The sequence below is a fragment of the Suricata suricatta genome, chromosome 13 (genome assembly GCF_006229205.1).
Source record: "Suricata suricatta isolate VVHF042 chromosome 13, meerkat_22Aug2017_6uvM2_HiC, whole genome shotgun sequence".
Lineage (NCBI taxonomy): Eukaryota > Metazoa > Chordata > Mammalia > Carnivora > Herpestidae > Suricata > Suricata suricatta.
The window spans coordinates 37597245-37608017 of record NC_043712.1 but is presented as its reverse complement, the minus strand read 5'-3'; the positions used below and the strand labels follow the sequence as shown (position 1 = coordinate 37608017).

Sequence of the window (10773 nt, the reverse complement as noted above, 5' to 3'; positions counted from 1 at the left end):
CCTCCAGTGCTTATCAAACTTTAATGTAAACCACCTGGGGAGATGTTAAAATGCAGAAGCTACTCAAGTATGTGCAAGGGGGTGGGGAATCTTGCAGTTTTAAAAAGGACTACAATGCTGCCCATCTGTCAAAGGAGAAAAGACAGGGTGCTGTATAAGGTAGAGGTGACAGGTCACCAGGCTTAAGAACTGTCTTTTGAATAGTTGTACCACAGTTACTCAAATTAATTTTTCCAATATTCCAGACTGAGAAGAACACTGAACCAAGCACTGAGGGATCCACAGAAGAAATTTTAAACTATGGGAAGGGAAGGCTTAGTTGCTTGTCAGTTTCAGAAATCTGTAGGATAGAGTGTAAAAGTGACCAGCCAGCTCATGGTGACTCTTTTTTCAAAAAGATTTACCCTCCTGGGACTGGTCCTCCATATCCATTTTTGTACTGCTTAACCCACTCACAAGCCACAGCTGATTGGACCAAGGGTGAGCATCTGACCCAAGCTGGGCCAATTAGACAGTCTCTCCTGAGAATTTGGATTTGAGATTCAGGACAGTCAGTCAGACCGTAGGTATGGCTAGAATTGAAATTATGTAAATATTCTACCTTCTCCCAATAGACAAAGAAGCAAAGAAAACTAAGAAAGTGAAACCGACCATAAAGAGGACCTAAAAAGGAAGAGAGCACTACCTACATTCCTTAGGCTTCTTACCCCATTCCCATCCCTTCTGAGGCCTAATAGCATTTCTGTGTCTCAGAACTCAATCTCCCTATATTGAAATCTTCGAGGAATTGAATGAGTGAGTTTTGTTTATTTATTTATTTTGAAAGACTTTCATTTTAATATGAATGAATGGTGAAAATTATATAAATGAAACTCAATAAAATAAATGCAATCAATATAGTATTATAAGCCTAGTTTTCATAATCATACATATAGCAGTGACTCAATATATAGAAATCTCTTTACTGTTAAGGTCTCCAGAGATTGGCTTACACCCATGTTAAGCATGCCCAAAACCTGAATACAATCATTTTCAGGGATAAAAAGACTGCAAATAAGTTAATTTACAGAAAAAAATTTTTTAACCTTTCAAACTCCAATTTATTTAATATATCTTTCTATTGTGACATGTAGATTCACAAATTAGTGTAACTAAAGGGAGTTTAGTTCTCAGTATTCAAGAGTCTCTCATGGTTTACCTCCCTCCCTCTCCCGAACTATTTTTCCCCTTCCCCTCCCCCATGATCCTCTGTTAAGTTTCTCCTGTTACACTTATGAGTGAAAACATATGGTATCTGTCCTTCTCTGCCTGACTTATTTCACTTAGCATGACACCCTTGAGTTTAATCCACTTCACTACAAATGGCCAGATTTCACTCTTTCTCATTGCCATGTAGTACTCCATTGTATATATAAACCACATCTTCCTGCTCCATTCATCAGTTGATGGACATGTAGGCTCTTTCCATGATTTGGCTATTGTTGAAAGTGCTGCTGTGAACATTGGGGTACATGTGCCCCTATGCATCAGCACTTCTGTATCCCTTGGGTAAATCCCTAGCAGTGCTGTTGCTGGATCATAGGGGAGTTCTATTGTTAATTTTTTGAGGAACCTCCACACTGTTTTCCAGAGTGTCTGCACCAGTTTACATTCCCACCAACAGTGTAGGAGGGTGCCCATTTCTCCACATCCTCTCCAGCATCTATAGTCTCCTGATTTGTTCATTTTAACCACATAGTTGAGTTTTAGATCTTTGCAACCAAAGAGACTGACAAATCGACACGGTCATATAACAAGTGAGGACAAAGCCAGAAAGGGAGAAGGGTTAAGAGCTGCTGGGCCTAGGAATGCAGGTCAATGTGGGTTTACCCAACAGCTGGGCAGAGAGAGATCATTTCTAACTGAAATGAAGTCTCAGGAACCGGAAAAGAAACTTCCTCCCTGCAGGCAGTGGGCTGGGTCCTGCTTTTGGCTTCCTTTGAGGCCACCAGTTTCATGCTGCCTGCCTGCCACTCCTCACCTGGGAATTTATGCCAGCCTTCCTGATTGTGTCAGGACTAGCCATACCACCTTGTTTCTACTAAGCTCTGAGAGCTGTGGTGTCACTGTTCTAGAGCCACCTGACAGTATCGTCTGCTCCTCCCAAGTATCTGGGAAGAGCTGCTGTCAGTTGGTTGTTATTCTGCCCATCCTCCTAATCAGTATGCCACTCTGTGAATCTCTAACCTGGGAGGTATGAGGCGTTTAGTCCCCAGGTGGGCCCTGCAGTCTGTGGCAATGATCCAAGCCTAGCCCTTTTGTTACACATAGGATGATCAACTTATTCCTGTTGCCCAGGACTATCCCAGGCCCCCAGACCCCCTCTCAGTTCTGGGAAAACTAGGAGGGTCCTCAATGGAAACCTGCCTTAGCATTGTCTCTTGAAGGGCTCATCCCAGGTCTTGTGACTCCAGACATCCAAGCCCTACCCTCCTGAGTATCGCCACACAACTGGAAATTTCTAAACTGCTTTCTGAAACCACTGCATCCCTCCTTACACCTGTAAACCACACAGCAAATTAAGAGCACAGATTCTGAAGCCTCCCATTCACTAATTGGCTGATCTTGGTTATCTAAACTCTCAGTGCCTCGCTGAAAAGTGGTACAAATAATAGTACACCTGCCTAATCATGTTGTTTTGAGAAAAGTGAGAATAATGCCTGTGTGAAAGCTGGCCATTATTGTCACGCCCCTACTATGATCTAATCATTGCCTCCTCCCACTAAGGAGACCCTCACTCCCAGGCACACTTCGCAGTCCCAGTGGCATGGCACAGACCCAGTCATAGGGCACTGGAGCAACCCAGGCTGTCTACAGAGGTGTCACCTGGTCCTCCTCTCCCTGGACTCTGAGGTTGAGCCTTGGAGCAGGGCTCAGTTTCTCTCATTTCCAGACACAGTCCCTAAAGGGGAATACAGAAAAGGATTAGCAAAGGACTTCAACGGCTTGGCCAGCCCTCTTGTGTGGACGGAGAATCCCCATGTCTCTGGTCTCCTCCAACTGTGGTCAGCCTAGTTCCTCAACTTGCTTTCTCAGCAGCCATGATCTCACACCTGTCAGAAATGAGAAGTCCAGAAATGAGAGATTCTGGACCAGGTGGGATGCCTTCTAAGAACTCTGCAAACAACTACAGAATGCCTGGAGGGCAGTGTGTGTGTGTGGTGGGAGAAGTATAGGAAGTCCTTGCAGCCAGCTATTATCCCACATCACCATTGACAAGTGGTGGTGAGGTCTCTCTGCCCACAAAGGTACCTGACCCATGTTGATTTCTTCCCCCTGTTCCCCATGGGAAGTGTATGCACCAATACAGGCTTTGTGTGTCACAATGAAAGCAAATCCCAAAGCCCTGGTGCTGGGTTTCAGCCTCCCTCAGGAGATAACCCCAGGAGTACATGGAGGTCTCACCACCTCCCCTTGGGCCAGCCACACCAGGCCAGCTCTCAAAGGCCTCTTGTGACCATCCTTTCTCTCGTCTCTCCTCGCTGTGATAAATGTCCTGGGATTAGCCATTCTGTGTTTATTGGATGAGCAATTTGTGTCTGTCTGAAAAGCTACATCTGAATAATGTTTGGCACGAGCTGTAGAAATGTGAGCCCCTGCATTTCCCTCCAGCCAGCTTTCTGGAGCCAGCCCGTCTCCTGCCAACAGGGTTAGACAGCTCTGCTGCTGGGTCAGCAGCCTGAACATGTTTGTGGGCAGGGGGTGGGGGAGGGGGTTGGCAGGAGGGTGAGGAAGGTCCCTGTGATGAGACCAGAAACCCAGAAGGACATAGGAATAGAGCAGCTTTAGCAAATATGCCAAGAGTTCTGGAGCTTCTAAGTAATTTGGGGACATCACAGATGTGATGCCCATGGTGGTGACCCAGGTCTGGGGACAGGAAAACCAGGGCTGCCATGCAGCTCAGGAGCCAGGGTGATTACCTGGACCCAGAGTCCCAAAGGTGAACTGCAGCAAAGGAGATTCAAGGGAGCCCATTGGGTAGCCTGAGGATCCCAGATCTAGAAGGGTAATTGGTGCTGGGCTCCTGAGGTTCCTGTGGTGTGGGGCCAGGTATGGGGCGTTAGGCTCTTCTAAAGCTGTTTAAATATTTCCTGACTCTGGGCTCCTGGGTGGCTCCATCAGTTGGGTGTCCAACTCTTTTTTTTTTTTTTTTAATGTCTTTATTTTGAGAGACAGAGATAGAGAGTGAACTGGAGAGGGGCAGAGAGAGAGGGAGACAAGGAATCTGAAGCATGTTCCAGGCTCTGTGCTGACAGCTCAGAGCCTGACATGGGGCTTGAACCCACAGACTGTGAGATCACAACCTGAGCCGAAATCCGATGCTTAGCTGACTGAGCCAACCAGGTGTCCCAGGTGTCCAACTCTTGATTTCGGCTCAAGTCATGATCCCAGGGTTGTGGGATCAAGCCCTCTATCAGGCTCCATGCTGAGAGTGAAGCCTGTTTAGGATTCTCGCTCTCTCTCTCTCTCTCTCTCTCTCTCTCTCTCTTTCTCTCAAATAAATAAAAACAAAAATAAAACATATTTCCTGACTCCATCTGTTTAGGACCTGGTACTGGGGAGGACAGCTTGCAGCAGTGGCCATCAGGCAACATAGTTATGAGATGCAGAGGAGTACAGACAAAGAGTGGATTGGGTGGGTGCGGGTGGGTGTGTTGACAACCTTTGCCACCCCCTCCTCCTCCAGCCGCCTCTGCTGCCCTCCCTCACCATTCTCCTGCTCTTCTCTTAGGGTGCACATCACTGCTCCCGCATATCCTGTGACTCAGCTCTCAGTCTTTCCTCCACCAGCACCTCACTCTCCCCAAATCAGTGATCAGACTGAAGACAGGACATCATCTGTGTGCCCCTAACAGCACAGAACTGGCCACCCAGGAGGCATCAAAAATGGTTTGCCAAGTAAGGGAATGAAAGTGAGCTGGGATTTCAGATTTCAGTGGTCACAGACTCACAAGAGGATAGCAAATGACAGGTCAGACAGAAGTAATAATACGGGACATAGGTTCAGGAGTGAGAACACGGCCACCATAACACCATCCTCAGAGCAGGCTCCAGATGGAGGCCTGTGGGGTAAGTCAGTTCATCAGGACAGGCCCCTCGAGGCTCTTCTGTGGCAGTTCCTTCATCCTGGTGTTAACAAGGCTCCATCCACTCAGTTAATGTGTTTTGAATCCCCACCTGTATCATACAGTGTAGGATACCATCTGTCTCCTCAAATAGAAAACAAACAAAATAGGACAACAAAACAGATGGACTCATAAAAGGTGGTAGAACAATCAGATACACTCATAAAAGGTGGTAGGAACAATCTATGCTCTCACAGAGTGTAGGGAGAAGGTTAAAAATATTTAGGGGGGGAAAGGTTAATTTTACATGGAGGAGCAAGGAGGTCTTCATGGGGGTGGGGGGGATGCCTTAAACCTGGACCTGGAATGAAATCTGCAAATGCACTTAAGTGTGCTGTTCATCCTCCCCCCACCACCACTTCCCTGCTGTCAACACTCACTCCATTTGGTGGCCATGGGAGATTTTACTAACTGATCCCGGTACCCTGTCACAACCCCAGGTATATCCACAGAACCCTTCTCAACCCAGTCAGATAATCAGAACGGGTGTATGAAGAAGAAAGGCATTTGCCATCACACCTTGGAAGGCGTATATATAATTGAGACCTACAGGGATCAGCAACAGAAGGAACAGAGTGAGGAGAGGCACAGTGGTGGGGAGACCCTGAACGTGTATGACGGAGGTGAGTGGGCTGCTTAGGCTAGTGGGTAAGGTCTGTGAATAGGGAACAATGGACAATGGGGCTGAGAAAGTAGGTTGAGGAATATCTGGATTAGGATCTTGCCAGGCTAAGGAATGTGGGTTTAGGCCTGCAGGGGGCAGAGGCAGTCACACAACTGAGCTGTGTTCAGAAAGACAGTCTGGCAGCAGTGGGCAGGATGGACTGGGATGGAGAGAAGTTGGAGGCAGGTAGACCAGCCAGCCACCCCAGGCAACCAATGATGGAGTCTCCTGTGAGCTCTTGCAGCACTTGGCAAAAACATCTGTTTAACACTCACTCTACTGTCTCTCTTGGAGCTGTCTTGTGACAGCCTACAGGCTGCAGGATCCTTGACATCAGGAACTGTTTGCTGCCTCTCTGGGGCTACAGGCTGGACATGGTTCTTGGCAGGTGCTCATTATATATTTGTGAAAGAAGTAATTGCTAAACAGGATGTTATTCTGGAAATTTGTGCCCTTCTCTGTACGCCCCTTACCGTTTTTTTTTTTCCCCTGCCCTATTCAGTAATTCACAAATTCTACCAAAACTTCATAGTTGAAGTAGAAGAGGAGTATTTCCCAGAGGTGGAGCTAATAATAATAATCCTGGAGAGCCTGGCTGACTCAGTCAGTAGAGCATGTGACTTTTTTTTTTTAATTTTCTTAATGCTTATTTATTTTTGAGAGAGAGAGAGAGAGAACAAGTTGGGGGGGGGCAGAGAGAGACAGGGAGACACAGAATTCAAAGCAGGATCCAGGCTCTGAGCTTTCAGCACAGAGCCTGACAAGGGGCTCGAACCCACCAACCATGAGATTATGACCTCAGCCAAAGTTGGTCGCTTGTCTGACTGAGCCATCCAGGCACCCCTAGAGCATGTGACTCTTAATCTCAAGGTTGTGAGTTCAAGCCCCATATTGGGTGTAGAGCTTACTTCTAAAAGAAAAATCCTATCTGAGTGTGCAAAAGTTGACTTGTACACAACAACCGTAATAAGTGATAATTATTATCTCAGGAAACTAAGGCATAGAGAAGGTAAGTAACTGTCATAGATCACACAGCTAGTAAATAGAGGAGGAGCTAGGATTTAAATCCATTTACTCTAGCCCCAGACCCTATATCTTCTTATTATGTTATTTTGCCCATTCACTACAGAATGAAAGAATACAAGGTCTAGGGCTGTGAGGAAGAAACCTTGACAACTTTTCCTGGGAAAATTCAGAGCCCAAGCTGAGGAGCCTTTGAGAAGTGATCCAACGTCATGGGAATCTAGAATAAGAAACACCACCACCCATCGTAATCTCGCTGGAGAGATCTGGAAAGGAATGTTTCATTTTAACCTTTTTTTAAAGATTTTATTTTATTTTTTATTTTTAAAGTTTATTTATTTATTTATTTATTTTGAGAGAGAGAGTGAGAGCAAGAGCAGGGGAGGTGCAGAGAGAGAGGAAGAGAGAGAATCTCAAACAGGCTTTATGTGGTCAGCACAGAGCCCGATGCAGGGCTTCACTTCACAGACCTTGAGATCGTGACCTGAGCCAAAACCAAGAGTGGCTGCCTAACTGACTGAGCCACCCAAGCGACCCAAGACTTTATGTTTTAAAGTAATCTCTACACCAAACATGGGGCTCAAACTTATAACCCCAAGATCAAGAGTCTAAGGCTCCAGCTACTAAAGCCAGCCAGATACCCCTCATTTTGACTTCTTTTTTTCTTCTATCTTTATTTACTTAGAGTTAGATAAAGCCAAGGAAAGCAAATGAAAGAACAATGAGGTCCCATTTTCACCCATTAAAAATTTAAGCAGCAGTATAATAGCCATGCTGGCAATGATGGGGAGATGGTTTACTTCTAAAAGGCCAGTGACAGAATAAAGTGGTCCAACTAGTGAAAAACAATTTATTTGGCAATGGGGGTCAAGAGCTATAGAAGCTCTCTTTAACTTTGACCTGGTAACCTCACTCTAAAAATAGTGCGTGGAGTCACAAAATAGAACCCAACTAGTGCTACATGCAAGAGATACATCTAAAATAGTGTTCCTTGGAAATACTGAAAGTGAAAGAGTAGGAAAAAAATAGAAACTAAGAACAAAAGCCATACATGCAAATACAAGTGACAAGAAAGCAAGGGTTTTGTTACTAATATTGGACATGATTGAATTCACAGAAAATCAGAAAATAAGACACAAGAGAAAATATAATAATGGCAGAGAGCAACAATGTAGACCTATCAAAAATATTTGTGCACAAAATAATATAGCATTAGAATTCATAAAGCAAAAACAAGAAGAAATGCATGGAAAATGGACATAAATACAGTAACCATACATAATTTTAATTCACCTTTCTTAGCCCATGACTGATCAATAAACCATACAAAAAGTAAGTATATAGAGGACTTGATTTATTAAATTATCAAGGTAGACTGAATTAAAAAATATCAAACTGTATACCTTGAAAACCTAGAATTTACACTGTATAAGTATCCCTGGATCATTAACAAATGGCACATATAAGGCCATAAAAAAACAAACAAAAAACCTCAATACATTTCAAAAAGTGGAATGAATACAGATAATGGTTTCTAATCACAATACACTAAAACTAGGAAGTAATAGCAAAAATGGAAACTGAGAAGCATTAAAAAAGTTGAAAATTAAACAAAAACAATACTGGATAGAATATTTTTCAATGTTAAAAAAGAAGGAAATTCTGTGACACATGCTAAAAATCAATTAACATTGAGGACATTATGCTAAATGAAACAGGCCAGTCACAAAAAGATAAACACTTATGATTTGCTTATATGAGGTATCTAGCATAGTCAAATTAATAGAGACAGAACGTGGAATTGTTGTTTCCAGAGGAAACAGGAGGAGTTGGGAATGGGGAGTTTTTTAATGGGTATAAAGTTTCAGTTTATAGATGAAAAGTTCTTTTTGTGTACAACAGTGTGAATATACTAAATATTACTGAACTATACACTTGGAAATGGTTGAGATGTTCAATTTTGGGTATTTTAAGAAATTCTCTTAATTCTCAACGTGAAAACTATCTTTTGAAAAAAAAAAACAAATGATAATTCCCAAGGAAACAGTACAAAAGACAAGTCAAAGGAATGAACATTTTCATGGTTCTTGGCTACATCTCACATAATCTTCAGCGAGAATTCAGAGGGATACATTTTGAACAGTGCAAGCTCTGAGACAGACATATTGTGTTTGAAAATGTTGGTTTTCTTTCTGCATTATTTAACCAGCTTGTGTGCCAGGCCCTGTATTCGGACCCAGAGAGACCAGAAAGGGTAGAGTTTATCTATACCTGTTTATCTCTACCACAGAAGCAAAGGTCCGGAGAACAAAACAAAACTCTGCTCAACCCTACCAGTTAATTCCAAGTAAAAGGAGAGAGGAAGGGAGTTCAGATGGCCCAAGATGAAGTTTTTCTTTTCTCTGAACCTGAGCCATTCCCTACCTGGGCTTCAGACTGTGGCTTCCTCATTGTGACCATAAGTAAATCACTTTACCTCTCTGAGAGTCACTTTCCTCAGCTACAAAATGGAACTGATAGTGCCACCTGGTTTTCATGAGGAGCAAATGAGACAAAGCGTATTAAGAGCTTAGAGCCTCACACAGTCAGCACACAGGAAGTGCTGGCTTGCTGCTGGTGCACATATTTTATAGATGAGTGAGCATTCTCCAACTCAGCCATGTTACTGGTTCTCTTTGAAGGTTTTGATGTGCCCAATTTTTCTCCCCCTAAAGTTTCTTCCAAGAGTCTGTCTACACACTTACACATAAGGTTATTAGCTCCTGGAGGAAAGAGACAAAGTTGACACTCCCTTATCTTCAGGACCTAACACTTGGTTTTAAAAAAAAAAACAAAAAAAACTCCTTAGTAGCTTCAGGCACCTAATCAAAGCCACAGCAGGTCTGTGGCCAACCACAGTGCCATGAACACCTGGGCCTCAGTGAACATCACAGATGAACATGTGGACATGGTCAGCTGCAACTCCATACCCTTTGGTAGCTTTCCTTTTCTCCCTGCACCTGGCAGAGAGCATCCTTCATGCTTAGTAACTTAGTTTATTTGTTAGCTAATTTATTCATCCACAACATGTCAACAAACAGTTAACAAAAATCACACTAGAGATCTGTGCAAAACGCAACAGGACTAGGAGCAGCAGCATCTAAGCCTCACCGGGCATATCAGGGCAGGCTTCACAGAGGAGTAGCATGAGGTGGACCTGAAGTGATCTATAGGGAAGGTTTTGGGCGTTAAAAAATGAATAGACAATTAAAGAGTAGAGTTTGGAGCCCTTGGAGTTTCTTGCAAGGCTGAGAAGCTGTTGCCCACGAGATCATGCCCAGTGGCAGGAACACAACAACTGCGAAACTCCTCTAGAGGGCTCTCTACAAATCCTCTCCCAGCCTCACCCCTCCCAGCCTTACTTACATCATCGGTGGAGCTTTCCCCTAGGGAGAACCGAGCTCTGCCAGAGTACCATCGTGAGCAGTAATGGAACAGAGATTAGGATCTGACTGAATTATAGTCCTAGCTTTTCTATTCTTAACTCCTAGGCTTTTATGGAGCTCTGGGGGCTGAGCCGCCTTTTAAAAGCCCACACATGGAAAGCATGGTGGGTACAACTGGCTCACCATTAGGAAAAAATTTAAGTTTAGAGCTCCAAGTCATGGCTGACGTTAGAATAAATTCCAGATGGCTAAAAGATTTGAATGTATAACATGAAATCACAAAAATAGTAAAAGAACAAAATAGATGAATATTTATAATTTTGGAAGGGAGGGGAAGTACAGAAGACCATTCTAAGTTTGACACCAAAAGCAGATAAAAAAGATTGGTGGAAAAAATATCATATATATATATACACATACATATATGTATGTATATATATATATATATTCATGCACAAGAAGACTGGCATGAAAATAGAAGTGTTAACAAAGACCT

General features: G+C 43.6%; 1 long non-coding RNA gene across 1 annotated transcript; it reads left to right on the top strand.

The window, feature by feature from the left end:
- The first annotated feature begins 2829 nt into the window (after positions 1–2829).
- LOC115276978 lies at positions 2830–7173 on the top strand. The gene is made up of 4 exons (XR_003902144.1): positions 2830–3287; positions 4772–4938; positions 5606–5788; positions 6959–7173. It is a non-coding gene; the product is annotated as an uncharacterized LOC115276978 (long non-coding RNA).
- The last annotated feature ends 3600 nt before the right edge of the window (positions 7174–10773 follow it).